At 38.1% G+C, this 19,033-nt stretch overlaps 1 protein-coding gene across 1 annotated transcript in view; it reads right to left on the bottom strand.

Moving 5' to 3' along the window:
• Window positions 1–18,261, bottom strand: part of LOC139700068 (uncharacterized) — a 309,488-nt gene extending 291,227 nt beyond the window's left edge. Inside the window, exon 1 of the mRNA XM_071598552.1 lies at window positions 18,183–18,261. The gene's annotated coding sequence lies outside the window, so the exon portion shown is untranslated. The remainder of the gene's footprint in view (window positions 1–18,182) is intronic.
• Between the last annotated feature and the right edge of the window lie 772 nt (window positions 18,262–19,033).

Below are 19,033 nucleotides of genomic sequence, written 5' to 3'. Positions count from 1 at the left end.
AGTAATCGACCAGAAGGTTCATTTGATATGTGAGTATAGACCTCACCAAATACTAAGCCCGACGGTGCGAGAAATTCACACATCAATAGAGGTCCAATTCCTTCCCTGTGGCATATCTATTGATTCCCGGGAAGACCTGGTATCCGAATCATCACACAACTTAGATGAAGCTCAAGGTACCGAGAGGCGTCCCCGAGAATCGAAACAGGTTCATCCAGGTGTTAGCTCAACGTTCTACACACTAGACTTCCACGCCCTTAATGAGACAAATGAGGACGGCAAATTTACAAGTATAGTGTTCGAGTGGAGGAGACCTGGCTTGATCATCTATATCAACTTAATTGGCTGTACGGACTGTGAATCTCACCTTCATCATGCGTCGTGCTAGCTAGCACTGGCGGCAGATGGTTAAAAAAACAGCAAGGGATCTTGGTTCCGGGTCTGAGACCTTGAGATAAAACATCCAAGAAATAGAAACATACAAGTAGCCATATTTTTCAAATCAAATTCCAAGAAACTGCGGGAGATACCGAAGCAGTAACTTTGAAAGAAGTCATCCGCTAATACTCATTTCAATGCAACAATTTTAGAGTGTAAAAATTATTCGCCTTGACCGGGATTCGAACCTTTAAAAAAATCCGAATTTAAGGGGACGCCTAGATAGCTTAAATGGCTAAAGCACTCGGCCGGACACCGATGGATCCGGGTTCGAATCCCGGTAAAGGCAAATGATTTTTACCCTCTGAAATTGTTGCATTTTTTCAATCCATCAAATATTCGTGAAACACGCGAGTCAATGATTAACGTTATTTATTTCAATCCGCAAGTATTGTTTTCTGCATCATGAGTTCCAATAGAACGAGAATTTTAAATTATTAAGAACACACGTACTTTGCGACCAAATGTCGCTAATTGACATTTCAATTCCTCAATTTTCTCTTGAATTCATATTTTTAGGTTTAAATTTGTTCTCTAAATAAAAGATGCTTAGCATAGTCCACAAAACATTATTTTAATAATTTGACTTGTACCGAAGTCATTTTCAAGATGGACTTTACCACGTTAATTTCTTTCATTACTTGTAAAATCCCGTACACTTGACGTGGGACTTCAGTGCCCAGTAGATTTAAGATCAATGCCACTTTTTACGCTTACCATTAGAGAGAGTGATCAGCACGTGAACCGAACAAGCCATCACCACACTCGAAACAATAAGTGTACACCCGGAGCCGCCTGCGCACACCGGATGATCGATAAGCCCGATAACAGAAAAACACCGCATGATGTCATAACCGCAAAAGTCGCTCATGAGGGCACTTCCGCGTGCGGAGTTGGAACACGGAAGTTGGGAGAAAAAAAGGATAGTCGTCTCGGTTCCACTTCGCTCATTCTGTTTATCTCTCTCTCTCTCGAGATCCTTCGCTCGGACGCCTATAAATTCTCCGTTTCCTCCTCTCCCCTCCCACATTTCCCTCCTCTCACCCAACTCCTCTTTACTGAAAGGAGCAATTAATAGAGGTCGCCTCTGCTGCCTCTACGACGACGCCTCCATCCTTGGCGACGTCCCAATGGACGGAGAGCAAGGTTGGTGGGAAAGAAACAGTTTAAGAGTGAGGGGAAAAAGAGAGGTAAGTGGAACTGTGATAGCGGTGCTAGGGTAGAGAGAAAACTATGGGGATAAATAAAACGCGGAGGAGAGACGGAGCAGAAATAGAGGGTGACGCGGTCACCGCCGACTGCCGCTGAGCAGAGCCGGACGCTACCACGACACTCGAAAAACACCTGATAGGATGATAAAAACAATCAAGAATGTTTTCACCTTCTCCAAACATTATCTTATAATATCCTTTGTCACCCTGGTACCCCATTAGTACGGGCTGAATCGTTGAGCCTTTGATGGGCTAATATGGAAGGAAATGTTAAAATATGAAATCAATGGTGGGAAAACGATTTGCCCCTTATTATCTCGATCTTGACGTCATTATTCTATTGTAAACCCTAACTACGAGCACAATTATAGGTGATATTGTATCAATGCGTCGAAGATCAAAATTTGACATTTTTTTACGAATATAACGAACAGTCAAGATATTATTTTCGTTGTTGTAATCCGCCATCTCGCCATAAATCTGGAGAATTTAAATTAATTTTAGTAGAACTCAAAATAAGATCATTCCCATATTTTTATGGGAACTCCACATCATGCATCTTTCGATATATGGTGTCAGTGATACTATCTTCGGAAATCACTGAATTTATACCCCGATGCCATATCAATGTCTTGATAAGGTCCTTTTAATGTTATATTATTGACAAAAAAATCACCGATTTCGTTTCTATAAAGTAGATACTGCGTGCGATCGAGTTCGACTGATATTTTTAGCACAACCAGGAATGCCAGATTTTTCACGAAAGGGGCGGAATCGTTTGCTGGATAGGTTGCGCGTTTGGTGTTTACTTCCACTCGTGCCAAGCAACCAAGTCGGTAGAAAGCGAATCTGATTTGTCCAATGGACGTTTTATCGCCAGACTCACAATCGAGTGTTCTGCCAGCAAAAATCGATATCCATTGGCGCCATAAGAGACAGTCTGCTGTTCATACATCTTTCGATAAAGTTTCCCTAACGCTTCTGGGGATCGCAAGGAAACCTTTTTGCAGCTCGCATTTCGGGTGAAGGACACATACCTCAACCATCGTTATTTTGTTTCGTCAACAACCAATCCCCGGACTTTTCATGAAATATGGCATGAAGACGCATTCGCGAAAAGGTTCACTCTCCTTCGAACCTGCAAAGAATTTACAAATTTGTATCCAAAATTGAATTCCCAAACATCTAAAAACGCACTAGGCGACTTAAAAACCATAATAAATAAAACCAGTAAGCCGAATCCCGGTCAAGGTGAATGATTTTTACATTAAAAAATTGTTGCATTGAATATGATTGCTACTTGTCCCAAGTACAATAAATGCCAACAATTATTCTATGTTATTTTTCAAAAGTTACTGTTCCTTATACTGTATTTATTTCCTTATTAAAACAAGACCTTCTTCTTTACTCTGATTCTCCGTAAAAAATAAAATTTTCAATATATTTTAATGTTTTAAAAACAAATATCTTTCCCCTAAACAACATTCTAAGGCTGTGCAAAAAATTATTGAACTCTATGTGGCTGTCTCGTTCTCGATCTGATTATCGTTTGATTCTGTTTTGATTAACGGATGCCATTAAGACAAGGGAAATAAAACCCGCTTCTGAACCCAGCAGGGAAAAAGTGCTCATGGTTTTATTGTATTTCAAGCTCCCCAGCCTCCCTCCCCAGTCTCCCTCCAATGTGCATTTTATCGCCTACCCTCTCGAAAGAGATTACCTTCTCCGACGCGACGGTCAATGTTTGTTCCCTGCGATACATGAGTGAAGTATCGAGTTATAAACGGAGTTTAGTGCGGCCAAAGCTCTCACTATTCAAGTGGGTTAATCACATAGCGTGGAGAAAAACAGGAGAAAACAACATTATCTTTTCCAACGTCCACGTGCGCCAAGAGTAATGTAATTTTTATAATAATCCATTTCCAATAAATGCAGGGTTTAATGTGCAGACAAGTTAACAAGAATAAATATATATTAATATCATTTAACTTTTCCTTGCTGGTGATATTGTCTATTTCGCATAAACATGTGAAAGTGAGTCTGATTATCGGGGAAAATTACGAATTCGTGGTATTCGAAGAAATAACTTGCGAGTTAGCACTACGCGTAGATAAGGTAGCACACGCATTAACATTTTAAATGTAAAAAATTAAGCTTTTCCTTTGGTGAAATTAGACGCAAAACTAGTTAGCTAAATCAAGTCAGGTTCTCTCATTAGTGAAGCAGTGCAAATAAATACTATTTGGTTTTACCTTCGGGGTTCTCATTTTTATCACCAGGGAGGTAAAATTGCGTTCATCAGCCCAACTTAAAGTTTTATTTTTCATGCGAAACTTGGCAAAGTGTAAGAAACAATTACTTGATATTTTTTATCTTTCACCTAATTTGATGTATAGTTTCACCTTTTTTAATAATAGGTCCGCAGCCTTTAAAAGAGAATTCATCTGGATCTGCACTTCTCACTAAACACAATTAACACAATTGTAATATTATAACATTTTTTCCAAATAATTCACTCTCTTTTTCGGCATAGTAACTGAGGATGCAAAAAGTAAAGTAAAAAATTTGTCAAAAAAGTTTTTCGCATAGTTGGAAAACTGCGCTTTTGTTTCTGCAATTACTGAACGCTTCCAGTGCTTAGTGAACGCTTCCAGCCTTCTTATGACCACTTAAAGAGATTAACTCGTTCACAAAAGCTCCTCGATTTCAGGCATATTACTTAAGATTGCATTGGTGTGATTGCCTTATCGATTTATAATTTTATAAAAACTTAGATGGATGCGTAACATTCTCATTGGTACAAAAAATATTCTCCAGCATCAATTCTACATTGGAATGAAACGAGAGAGACTCAATTAGATGTTTGCTGGATTTAATCATTAAACCAAGGCCTTATGATGACTCCCAATCACTGACCTTGTTCCTTTATCTACATCATAATTTCACTATAAACGCTGACCCAAAAATTCTTTTCTGACTTTTTTAGCTTCTCCAATTCGACTTTCCAAGGACAAAATTTATCAAAATATGACTTTGTCTCTCCAATCCTCTCCTTCAAAGGTTACGACGTAATGCACCACCGAGTAACTTAGAAAGGCAGTGGAAGTTATCATAAAAATGTACTATGAAAAAATATTTTTATTATCCCCATAAATTTCGAAGTATTTTCTGAGTAACCCCTGGCTTGCCTTCTTCCATGCACGCTTTTATCAATAGCGCCATAAAGATGCCCTACCCCCGCTCAAGTTTATAGGTTGCTAACACTAATCCCAGTTTCATAGAATCGCAATACTAAGTACACATGGTAACAAGACTTTTGAACACAATTCATTCCAGTGTACGGTTCTCATCTCAAAACCTATGTTTCCATTAACACCTTATTGGAGGGAAATCAATCAATACGTTTGCAAATTAAAAAAATTTTGAAAAAAATCAAAATGATTTTTTGAGTTAGTTTAATTAGCCAGAAATAAAAGACAGCATATCTTGAGAAATATTTTCTAAAACAGCATTATAACTTCTAAATACAGGATGCAATTGAGCATTGCGGAAAGGTTAGTGGATGAATCGTCTAAAAGCCTACCAACAATCTTCAGAAGTAAATTTTTTACTTAACAGATATAAAATAACATCATATGCGTTACGTGCTCACTGCAAATTAGTTTCATACAAAGAAAGAACAAATCAATAAACTGGAGAATGCTTAAAACTAAATATGCATGTTTGCTGCAAGCACAGGGTTTGTCCCAAAAATAAGTAGAATATATCCGGGGGAAAAAATTATGGCAGATTAAAGAAAAAATTGATAAAATTCTTCAGAGTAGAATTTCTTCGAAATTACTTGAAATGTAAAGCATAAAATGCACACGCCGTTAGCATCATAGGAAGTGCTCAGCTTTGAACAACTTGTTTTGCATTTGTACTTGCATTTAGTTTACGTATGTAATGTGATGAATTAAAAAGCATCACAGTAGCTTAAGTATAAGTTCATATCAAAAGGCCAGAACGGAATTTGAAAAAAGTTTGTATCTTGAAAAGCTCGCATTTTGAGCTGATCGTAAGTCTAGCTACCACTTTAATAGAAACTTTCACGTCTACTTTAATATATTATACAATCATTCAAGCTAGCAATATCCTATAAATACTGAATTGTAGCCAGAGAACTCTCGTAGACTCTAGAACTCAAGACACAGAAGGCAATTTATACATAAGGAGAAGGCAAAAATAAATTTAAAAATTTCGCTGTCTTCCACGTTTTTTGCAGCAAAATCTACCTTCCGTTTCATTTCCCTCACTTTACCAAGTTTCTTTCTCATAAAACAGCCTTATAGCAACGCATTAAGTCATGCGCTAACTGTTGCAAATTAAATTATTGCAGAAATACTCATGTTTTTTCACGCGTGAATGAGGCACAACGCTTTTTTCCTTGGTACACACGCGCTAACCTTGGAAGCATTTCTATAGTTTCATTACAGGAAGGATTTAGAGATTGGATAAATGAGCGCTGAGAAGAGAGGCGCCCTTAATGGCGGTTTCCGTCCGATTAACTCACACACACTCTCTCTCTCTCTTTCTGCCTGAAATGTCCTCGATGCTCCTCGTCACGTCACCGCAAAGAGCCTCTCAAGTGCGAGGAGAAGCAGAAAGGCGTACGCAATATTGCACATAATTGTCCGCTCCGCAGGACAATTCAGAAAACCCACTGAAAAATCAGAATTAAAGTGATAATCCCAAAATGATTCTAAAATTCTTAACCTTTATGGTTTCATTCCAATGATTCTATAAAAAAACTCCAGCATAAAACATTTTCAAATCAAACTTATACTTAAATTCCAGTAACATTTTAAAAGGTAATTCAAAATTATACTTAAAAAAAGTCATCAAGTGGAACAATATTCTGTTCTGCCGACGATGTGGAGGCTGCAAGCCAACAACTTCTATGTCATAGAGAAGCAATTCCTGTTTCTCTATAAGAATCAACCTGAAATATTAAAACAACCCAAATTGCCCACAATATTTTACTCTTCTTGATGGTTATGGTAAAAGACGCTTAGTTAATTCGCATTTGATTTAATGAATTAGTTGGCTACAAAAAATTTGAATTAATGTTGGCAACCCATTTGAACTGAAAACGATTGAATTTAAAGCTGTACAAATAACTATACAAAATAACTGTACTCTATCAAAATTCTGCCCTTTGTAACGCGTACAGCCATTTTCCATCACTACTTTTACGATAAATAATAGCGTGAGGTTAACAATAGGTTTATGCAGTACTGCTGATTCTCCGCCGCCATCTTCTTTCATCTACAATTGCACTGTGTCTGTTTATATACAAAATAGAAATCAGTGTGTTAGATATTATTGATAAAATTTCTAGGCATCGGATATTCTGCGGATCTAAATGGCTTGCATCGCAGCGAGAGTTCGCTAGTAAGCAACGTAATATATTTCGTATTTAACACCAAAGTTAACCTGTTTCATACGTATATCAGTGTATCACTGATATGTCATAATTTAATACTACCAATTAAAAACCATCAATTACATTATTTTTTGCACTCCGCTCCAGCCATTAACCTCCTAGAGAATGTGATCTTGCCTAGGATTTTATGTGCAGAAATTATTCATTTCTCCAATATTACGACTTCCACTCGAAGTATCCTATTTTTCCAATTCTTATTATTTTAAGCATCCATGTACTTTAATATGTACATGACAATTAAGATTGATTGCTTGACTAAATAAGCCATTTAAATCAATAGCATAGATTTGCAACACAAAAAGGTGCAAGTGCAAAAACGAAGACGTAAAACAATTCAAAGGAATTAATGAAGGAAAAAGGTCAATAGTTTGAGTTTGTTATAACAGCTGCAGAAAAAAATAAGTTCAACATTTCAGTTAGTTCATAGATAAAAAAAGAGAGCCACTCAACCTTCCTGGCGGCAATCATCAACACCACTCCAGTTACCAAACGGCACTATCAAAGAGAACGGATGTAGAACGTTTATGTGTCAACTCTATGCTCGGCAGAGCCGTAGATAATGTGGACCTTTATGCGGAAAGAAACGCAACAATTGCGGTGCAAAATTTCCGAGATTATAGAGCACAATTTAATTGGAAAACAATGAAAGTGACAGTTAAAAATGCTGTGTGGGTAGCATACAAAAATACGTACTGTGGCTAAAAGCACATTGTCCGCATTATGAACCAACAATACGGGGAATATGGGGAATATTAATGGAGCCCATAAACCTACTACCATGCAGAAGTGTTATACAAATCAAGTAAGTGTAGTTTTTATTAACCAAAATATCGTCATACTAATTGCTTAACTTGATATAATTAGCAACAGGGATACGACCTTAATTTAATTTAAATGGTAAAATTATGGATGGCAACAAGCACCTTGCAGAATATCTCTTCCAATTTACTCGTGAATTATGAATTCAATGTATCAATTGGGAGGAAATTAGTATAGCCAAGTGGCTTTGACTACTAAGTCCAACAAAGATTCAGAATCGGTAAATACATCAATGAGGCCACGTGGAGAATTTGCGTCATGCCTTGAGATACTTTTGAAGTCTTGGTTGTAGAAGGGTTAGATCCAAAGGGGTGAAAAATAGCAAATTTCAGACCTTTTTTTAATTTGGTACCAATGAGGATACACCAAGGATGTAATGACTTAGACATGGTGACTCATTTTTGTCACATGGATTATTGTAAAATTCTTGAAAACTCTTTCATAAGTTGTATTATGGGATGTTTTCTTAAAATTCATTTTTGACGTGAGAATAGCCCGGTCACAGAGAATTTCCATCGGGAGGGAAAAGTCGGTCTTTTCACACATTTTGTTAAACTATCAAGTAGTTCTCGACGATACTGAATCCGGTAGTATCGTTGGGACCTCTGAACTTCAATTATCTACGGCATATTTCCCGTTTTACTTTTACAGTGGAAAGAAGTAGCTGTCCAATTTAGTACCTAATATCCCTTGGGTTTAGGAGCAGGAAATACGACAACATTCAACGGATGTTCACCGTATTTTTGGGGACCGAAAACTACCACAATGTCTGACTTAAAACAACTTATGGCTCTTATTTAGCCGAGGCAACTTTGGGCTAATGAAGAATGCGTGCCGGAGATACCGGTCGGTATTAGGCAAGTATGAAAGAAGAGTGATATTCCGGTTTGACTCTGTCAAGTGATCGGATGAAACTCTAATGACAAAACAAATATATGAGAATACAAGTAAAATAAATGAATCAGTTAACTATCCAAGGATAAATTTTCCTATATAAAAATCCGGGGTTCCGATTCATTTAAGTTTTCTGTTAACATAAAATAGCAAATTGACAATCAATAACCAGTTTTTTGTTATAAATAATTCAAAAGCCAGGGAAGGCTCCTTTTTTTTACTGCCGCGAGCCCCTTTTGAGTACGCGTTCAGAATTCAAAGACCAATTGAAAAAATTCGTGAAATCGATAATACCCAGGGTACAGCTGTTGAAATTCATTTAAAATTGTCATTATAAAATTAAAAGTGTCATTTTGGGACTTTATTACCTGAATTGGGATCCATTGTGGAATAGAGCATTAATAATAGGTTATGATTGATTTAAAATGAAAATTGGGGACCTTTCTACCAAAGTTCAATTAATTCTCTTAATGGGAGTTTTTCGATCCGACCACGAATAAAAATTTAGTTTAAAAAAATTAACAAGTCATTGAGTTCCCCCAACAACCTAGCTTGGCTAAGGTTCTTTCTCCTATTACAGTCTCCAATAGCCGACAGCTTATTATTATCTCCTCCAATACTACGTACACACTTCTTAATACTGAGGTTATTTCCACGCAATATGATATAATATTAATTAGGTTCCTCCTACTAATTTCCCAAAATGTACCCGTTTACTAAATGTTACCTCATATCCGTTACCACTACGCTAAGTAGTTATTGGGCTCAATTGACTGCAAAAGCGATTATAATACTTGTACCCGTACTTGTGCAATACAAATTACGAAATATTTTGAGAAACGCAAAAAATATGGAAGAAGATCATTACTGGCAGCCCGGTTTAGGACCGTCATCTCCATCCATCTTCTTCAAGTATCCTGCTTGCACATAAACATACGTTATAATGATACCTGCACCACACAATTGAAGGATTAATGTTCGGGTAGACATGGGAGCCCGAAAAATCCCCGAGTAGGAGGGAAAAACCGAATTACTGGAGACAATAGAAACAGAAAGCATATTATGAGCAGAATTTTATTGCAGTAAGCAAGGCGTAAGTCTCATAATCATAATCCGTAGATTCGCGATTCTCTTTTTAAGTAAACACACACAAACATAAACATATATATTATATGTGTCGTTAACTGCATATGATGCGATATAGATACATTATATGTGTGTATATATATATATATATATATATATATATATCGCATATACAGATAGATATATGTATTATAGTATATACAGATAGATATATAGTATACATAAATATACATATACTGAATATATGACTCAATATATACGTTTAACGAATAATTTTTATTATATAAGGCAAGAATATTCTTTCAGTTATTCACGGAAGTAATGCCATAAATTAACTCTGGCAAAAATTCATCGTAAAAAGATTAATTGACGAAATGTGCTCAGAGGATGGCTCTGGAGATTCAAGCACTGGACTCATAACTATTTTTAATCGGGTCATTAAATGCTATTATATGCATTTAGTGTAAGACTCGTAATCTTCAATGGATCGACTCACTTAGCCGGTCCTGGCAACATTTAAACCTTGCGGTCACGAATGATAAAATAATACAAGGGGGAGAGGAAATTGGTGCCATATTAATTAGCCGAACCAATTATTTGTTTAAATTCCCACCTCAATATCTTGTATCAAGGATACAATTGTTTTCTTCGTTAACATCTCGTCTCGCCTAAGTAAAGTATTTGTCACTTAGCCACTGTAACGTTTGCAAGCAACTTTATTAATTTATTTTCCTCTGCATTATTTGAAAATACTATTAGTAAAATTTAAGGAATAATTTATTTTGGCGTACATAGGATGCTGCCTTGCATGGAAATCTGTGGCCACACTTTACTACACTGTGTTACTCTCAGGGTATATATAGATACTTCGATTTATATTTTCTACAAAATGAAGACTAAAATTATGCGTATAAAAATGACTGAGGGGATTTCCTGACGTAAAAAAATCCTAAATCTGCCGACATTGTCATAAAGGTCGTTCAGGAAATCCAGATATAAAAGGAACATCATATTTTAGTAATTCCTAAGAAAATTAGCATAAAGAGTAAGACATAATGAAGGCTTGACAGCTTACTAAACGCATCGATATAAGATACATCTGTTTCTATTCTGGCATGCTAATTCACGACCATTGCAGCGGAACTTATCTCTGCCTCAAAGTTATCCTGAAACGTGGCATAAAGAGCGGTTTTGATCGCTTTCCAATTTTTTCACATCAATTTTAATTTCAGACGCTGGATAATTGGAGAAAATGTTATACTCGCACGAAAACATAACGTTAAAATTAATAAACAAAATATAACCAGGTCATTCCCGCCTCCTAAAGTGCAATTTCCTGTACAAAGTGTAGAAATTCAGCACAACATTGGGTCTGTACATGTGGAATATGTGTTAAAATTCTTTTCTAAAACTATGATATTAAAACTTCGGTGTACAAATTCGTTGCATGAAGAAAATACAAGCTATCATATTTTCTATGGTGATAATCTACCGTGGATCTCCCAGATGGGTATCCTTAAATCCTAAAACAATCAGGATTCGTTCTTTCCGCGAGATATTTATTCTATTCGTATGAATCGCTTGAATTTCAATAGACCACACCGCACTCTTCTCTTTTATTCTTGGAAATGAAAAAAAAAATTTTGCGATTCCGCAGAAAATTTATTATCATACGACCCAGGTTTCGACGTTCGACTTCATCTTCAGGTTGAGTTGAGCGTCAAAACCCTGGTCGTATCGTAATAAATTTTCTGTGAAATCACAAAGTTACTATTTTTTCATTTCCAATATGAATCGATTCTATAAAGTTAAGCCTGAAACTATCAATTACTCCTTTATTCTCATGCCTAAATCACCATATGTCGTTAGGTAAATTAATGTATTTTATTGGGAAAGAAGAGAGTCAGTTCCTTTTATTCTTTTCTAGTTAATTATCTGGAAAACTGGTAGCAAAGAAAGATAATTCCTTTATAAAAAATTTAATGCCAGAGAGATATAATTTCATACTTTATTATGGAAATGTTCAATTAATTAATTAACCATGGTGGCCACGTTTTGACGAAATGCCATGGCCAAGATTGGAACGTTATTAAATGTGAAATAAATGTCCTTTTCTGATCTAAACGGTTAACATCAAATTTCTTAAGTCTTCATTGAACTAGACAACAAATGCTATGACACATTATAGGTAGGATTTAGGATTGGTTTCAAAAAATTGTTTTACTAGAACGGATAGTGATGGTTCAACGCATGGTACAACAAAAAAGACTATATAAATATTTTTATGTACATACAAATTATATATATATATATATATATATATATATATATATATATATATATATATCGATGATATAGAAACACTCACACGATCAGTATAATATTTGGACGGCAAATTAGAACACAAATAAAATAGATAACACTTAAAAGGGTACTCACATTGCAGATTGTTTGAGCTTTCGGCCTTCTCCGAGGGCTATAGAGGTGAAAACTCGTGAATCCGTATGTATACTAGCTTTCCGATCTTTTAAAATTGCCACTCTTAACCGCCATATTTCATCCCCCCCCCCAGCATTCCCTGCACCTTCCCCTTCCCCCCCTCCCCAGACCCCTAACTTCTCTCCGAAAAATGTTCAGTCTTACTTGAAGAAGGCCTCGGAGAAGGCCGAAAGCTCAAACAATCTACAATATTAGTGTCCTTTCAAGTATTATCTATTTTATTTGTGTTCTATTGTGCCGTCCAAATATTATATATTAGAAATAATGTGTGAGTGTTCTTTTTTTGTGTTTCTATATTGTGCGTTATACATGTGTATATATATATATATATATATATATATATATATATATATATATATATATATATATATATATATATATATATATATATATATATATATATCTTCGAAATGGAACGCTCTTCCGCGACGCACAAATATATAAAAACACAAATGAAGATTTTTAGAATATAGAGATACAAAGAAAGGACACTCACAATTTGTTATTTGACGTTTCGACAGCTCGGCTGTCGTCTCCAGAATGGCGTTCTGGCGTTCTCGGGGGAGAGCGGAGAGGACATGTGCGGGGGAGAGGTATGGGAAGGGGAGGTAAGGGACCAATAGGAAATTAACAAGGGGGTGGGGGGGGATATGTAGGTAGCCATATGATGCATTCAGTGGGCTTGGTTCAAGCCGGGCGGTTTAAATGATTGGGCCACCCAGATATGCGCCATCTCGCGGGTTCTCACCTCTATTATACTAGCAGATTTGGGAAGGATTTCAATCACCGAAACGGAGAAGCAGTCATCAAAAGATTGATTGTGGGAAGCAGTGTGAGTAGGGATGGGATAATTAAGAAAGGTGGGAGATTTGGTGGAATATCGGTGGTTACTCATGCGGAGGGAAAGTGCGGTCGTGAATTCGCCCACGTAGAAGGCATGGCAGAAGTTACAGGAGAGGCGATATATAATATTTTTTGAGGTACAGGTGGCAAGTGGTTGGGAGTTGGTACTGAGTGAGGGGGAGGGTCTTAAAAGATGACAGCATTTGCAGCGTGGGCGGTTGCATGGTGCGGATAGGGGCGGGGGAGAGACGGAGGTGCTTGCAGTTGGTTGGTTGGTCGTGCTAGGAGTCACAAATTATTTAATTAGTAGCTATGTCCATCCAAAACCCTACCTTAACCGGTAGATTACCTAATAATAATATATATATATATATTTATTTTTTTATTTTTTTTAAATTTATATATATATATATAGATGATTTCGTCGACGTAACACTGAAGTGTTTAATAATAAATTGGACAGCAACAAACAATATAGACACATTAAAAAGATCACTTACTGGTAATGTATTACTTCTATATCTTCCGATGAAGACGGAGCAGAATTCCGTCGAAATGATCAAGAAATAACGTGTGAGTGATCTTTTTAGTGTGTCTATATTGTATATATATATATATATATATACATATACATATGTTAGTCCAGGGGTGGAAAGTTAGACTAATGACCGGGGGGCCCGGGCTCGATCCCGTACAAGTCCCTCTGGGGACCCTCAGCTCCTCCCAAGCCGTGTGTGAATTTCACACGTTATGTTGGGCTTATTCCTGGGTGAACTCGAACATCACCTACCAAACCAACCATCGGGTTGATTACTGTGTTTATGATTATTTACATGCATACAAGGTATATCCCAATGGTAATAGGACTGAGTCGATATGCAAAATTTATATCTATGATTGATTCATTCACTCAAAATTCTTCGAAGTAGCACGCTTATGCGTCCGCACACCGCTGCCAGCGGGTTTTCCACGTAAGACCCCTGGAAGGCGCCGCCCGCAATGCCGCTTAGCTCGCTCGTCACGGCCTGTTGTTACGCTTCCACCGAGCCGTGGTGACGTCCTTTCAGCACGGATTTGAGGTGAGGAAAGAGGAATATGTCTGGTGGGGCATTTTCTAAAACATTTGGATTCTTACTCACATGGTTGAGAAGCCGCTGGCAGACCCGCGTGTGAGTTCCCTTTTGTTCGTCCGAGAGCACTCACGGTACCAACTTCGCTCACAACTTTCTCATGCCCAAGTTTTCAGTCACAAGTCGATACACATCACTTTTAGGGATACAAAGTTCAACATAAACCACACAAACACTTAATCTGCGATTCCTGTTCAACAAAGCCTTCCCTCTTGAAAGATTTTTGTCCCTTTTTAGATCGAAGATCGTCCTGAACGTTCGAAGTCTTCAACATCTTCTCTACCTTCCCGAAGTAACTTTTGCTATTCAGAAATATCCGATCTACCGATGTTGTTATCCCCATGAGCGTTCTTGAGCGTGTCATGAGCATTTTTCCGCTTTTCCCCAGTTTCACGCAAAATTTTATGGTGTTGCAATGTTACAATGACCGGTTCATGACAAAGCGTAAGGAGGTCACGTCATAGAGGTTTCGCAAACGAACGATCCGCACTCCGCAAAAGCTGGAAGCCAATAGCCACCGGCATCCATTCTTCCTAAGACGCGCCTCCCTTGAACCCAGCCAGAGAAACCGCCGCCCGTCCGTGTATCCGGGAAAAAATAATTTCTGCTATTTTTGCTACAGACTTTGTACATAATCATCATACGATTAACTCTTAGCATTTATACTCCTTCAGAATAAAACTAATTCGTATTAAAATATTGACCGAAATAGGAAGAGCTTATTAGAGAAACTTTAACTAAGAATAGAATAGTTTTCTGTCGCTATTAACGAGGCAATCCGCAATTTGTTTTCCCTAAGGCGTCTCTCAAGCAATGTGTAATACTTCATCATATTTCTGTTAAATTATTCAATAATGAATAAACCTAAATGATATATGTTGAAAAATTGTTCACATTGCATGAAATAACTAAACCATAAATCTCAGCGTGTTCTGTTTCATACGAGTTCATAGTCTCGTACCATATAATTGTCAGCAATTTCCGTCGAAATATACAAAGGTTTGTGATTAATTAATTTGGAAGTTTCCCTTCCTCATCATAGTAGAGCTTTCACTGAATGAAACTGTTTTTTTACTACCGATAAAAATTACTAAATATACGTTATTATCTTTTAATAATAAGTATGGTTATCAACATTAAGCTTACGTTTTCACTTTTTTAAGTTGCTATAAAATTTTCCCAGGTTTTGAAACGATATGTTCCAACCACTTATTTCATATACGCGATTTTCTCTAGTATCGGCAATTTCAAATTATTCGACTATTTATTTCATACCAGATGCCAGTGCATGGGTATGACATTAAATTATTTTTTACGGCGTATCAAATAACAGACCAGCAGCTTAAAAAACATTTCTGCGATACTGATGAGAGTAATATTTTTCTAAGACTGGCAATTAAGTTGGAATAATCCATTTAGAGTGTGTATAGAGTGACTTTTGAAAGAGCTGAAGTCACCTGGATGTCTTCATTGTGATACATTGAGAAGAAATCACCCAATGCTAGAATAAAGACCTGATTGACTGAAGCAAAAAAAGGATCAAGTGTATATACATTACATCGGCTAGTATACGCCAATACTTAGGGGAAATAAGACAAAATTTATACTATCAATAAATTACCATAGTGGCAATCTTTTCGCAATCCTTAGTGTTACCAGACAAATACCAGTCTTAGGAATTACCACGCCTTAAGATTCCATATTTTCTTCTAATTACCGAAAACGTGGTAAAATTTTCGTTCTGTTGCGACGGCCTAATCAGTTTTATTTCAATTTCCTTTAGTAATGAAAGTCATAGTTCGGTCTAGTATACCATGTCATTCTTGCACAATAACACCAATCCCTTCTTACGGTAGAGAATCGAGTTTTCTAACTCAAAAAGTTTAGAATTGAAACTGTTGTCTAAAATTTAAAAAAAAATTATTTCTCATGAGAATTAGAAAATCTTTTTAATGATTCAGCATGAAATGAATAAAACGAAAAAAGAGGGATTACTACTGATGCACTCAAATTAATTTTAAGTAAAAGACAGGCTAAAATTATATATTTAGTTGCAAAATAATGGTTAAACTTCAATCCAAATGGTTCATTAGAGATTATGATTATATTATTCCAATTTGAGCGAAAACTCTGAAATTAAGATTTTTACTTCACGATTTAATTCCATGCCCCTAAAAATTGATCTTTTCGCATGGATGCCATTGGAGTTTAACAACATTGAACGGAATATCTTTAAACTCAATGGACAGTCTTGATCCATTCATTCTATGTTGTGAAATGTTTTAAACACGTCGAATAAGTCAGGTAAAAATTAAGTCGTAATACTCACTACGGACATTAGATATTTATACCGAAACACCATTAAAAAAATAATGTTAATCTGGATGGAATAAAGATCTCTTTGCTCGACCAACTCCATTCAACCCCCTGAATCATACTGTACGGAACCCCATCTGTCCATGTCCCGAGCAGATAAACCCTGCTAAATTTCGGATTGCGGGAAGGGTGGCACCCGGAAGTGAGCGAGGGTTCCTGCTCTTAGGGTTGCGCGGGTCCATTCTCCAATTTAACGCTATTTATTCAGCTTTTCCCGGTTTTCCGTCATTTGCAGATCTTAAATTCGAATGACAGCTCTATTCAAATGGAACAACCGGAAATCATGGGCATCCATAATTCAAAGCACAGGTTTTGGTTTCTACAAACTAATACACATTGTGGAAAATAAAAAGTTATTTTTTCAGCACTAAAAAAGTATTATCATTACCACCATTTTAAATAATTTATTCTAATTATTTTGTTCTTATAATTCTACCTGGGTAAATCAGTTAGGTGACAATAAATATCTTAAAAGAGTTTTCCCTTTAACCTTGTAAAAAAATGAATATATTCCAAAATATAATTTATTCAAATGAATTGTATTGGCAAGGGGACCTACCGATTGAATTCATAATACTGAAAATAATTTTTCCTTTAGGCTACAGTTATCGTATTGTTGATCATTTGACTTACCTAGATATTCACAGAATTTTCCTCGAGAATTTTACTGTAACGCATACGTTCAAACGAATAGACCAAATTCTGTCTTTCGCTATCCTAAGCTCATTCGGGAAGAAGCTTTAGATATTAGATATGGGGGAACTAAAGATTTTCTGGGCCATAATTATTAATTCTAGCGCTGATAAATGTATCTATGTCACTTATCCACTTGGAAATCCATCATACTCATGTCAATGCACAACATTAACCACACCTGGACTTGGACGTGTGGTGACCACTCCGACGTCAGGAGTCGGCCCCCCGATTAAAGACTAAAATGTTTATCATAAGTTACACCGCTGAATTCCATTCAAAACTCATTTTTTCAGTCGAGCGCAATTTGCCGCATTTCCCCTTTCCCAGCGTTTCTGTCGCGCAAAACAGGGATACACTGCCCGACATCGATGGGAGAGCAGATGAGAGGATTTAGCAGCTGCGCCCTCCTCGCCGAATTCCCATTCTCGCCGAATCACTGCCCCGCTCTCGAGCGAGAGTTTTCTTTTAGCTTGAAAGTAACAAATTACGCGACAGTGAAGACGAAATCGGCCGAAATTCCACCCTAATCTTCTCTCGGGAAAGGTAAAAAGGGGTGCAGCAAGAAATGAATGGGGGGGTAGGAGAGAGGTGACGGGAAAGAAAATGTGGAATCCATTATGTAACATTTGCAATGGAATCACAGAAAGGGAAGGGGGTGGAGGGGAAGGCGCGGCAAAAGAATAGGCGTGTTTGTTTGTCACTCACCGGATCGATGGCAGCCAACCGGTTCCTCAATGAGGTGATGGTGAGACCCTCCTCCGCTCCATCCCCGTCGTCCTCGTCCCCGTCCCCACCGGCTCCGTCCCCGCCGCCTCCCCGGCGCCCCCCTCCGCCCTCCTCCTCGTCCCCCTCGCCTCTGCTCGCTGCGGTGCCCATTGTCCCGCCGACGACCTCTCCCTCCTCACCCGCCCGAAGAGACAACAAACACCGGTTAACGCGGCGACGAAGAAGGCCTACTGAGCGGGCGTGCGGCTCTTCTCCTCCCCGGATGCGGAATGGATACTGAGGCGATCAACAGCGGGTCACACTCGCCTCTTTTATTTCACTTATCAATTGCGACGACTCCTCCAATCCCCTCCCGCCACTCCCTCCTCGCCCGTCTTCCTCTTGCGCCGTGGCTACATCGTCCGCTCGGTCGCAACGCGTGTCGCGTCCCAAGACGTGCCCTCGCCGGATAATACGCGATGCACCTCAGGAGGGGGGTTGGTCCTTATCCGCCCGACCCGATCCTTCGCTTCACCTTCAGGTTCCCCTCCCTCCCGGAGGCGCGCGAGCAGAAATGATTCTCACGTATTCTCCCCGCTTGGCTCTTGTTTCCTCCCCCGGTTTGAACGAATGAGCGGTTCGGTTTCCCTCGGCGGGAGAGCGCCGGGTCACGGAGCAAATCTTCCCTCCTCTTCCGACGCGAGATATCCTCCCTCCGCCGCTCCCGGTCTCCTCTCTCCCGATGGGGGAACGTGGACGGTGGGGAAGGCGCGGGACAGCACGCGGGAAGTAAGGAGGGCGCCGGCTCCACTCGCTCGGCTCTCACACCCCCTCCGGCCGTAGCCGACGAC

This window comes from Hetaerina americana, unplaced genomic scaffold (genome assembly GCF_022747635.1).
Source record: "Hetaerina americana unplaced genomic scaffold, ioHetAmer1.1.p SCAF_10, whole genome shotgun sequence".
Taxonomy (NCBI): Eukaryota; Metazoa; Arthropoda; class Insecta; order Odonata; family Calopterygidae; genus Hetaerina; species Hetaerina americana.
Note: the sequence above shows the minus strand (reverse complement) of the source record. Positions and strands in the feature narration are given on the sequence as shown.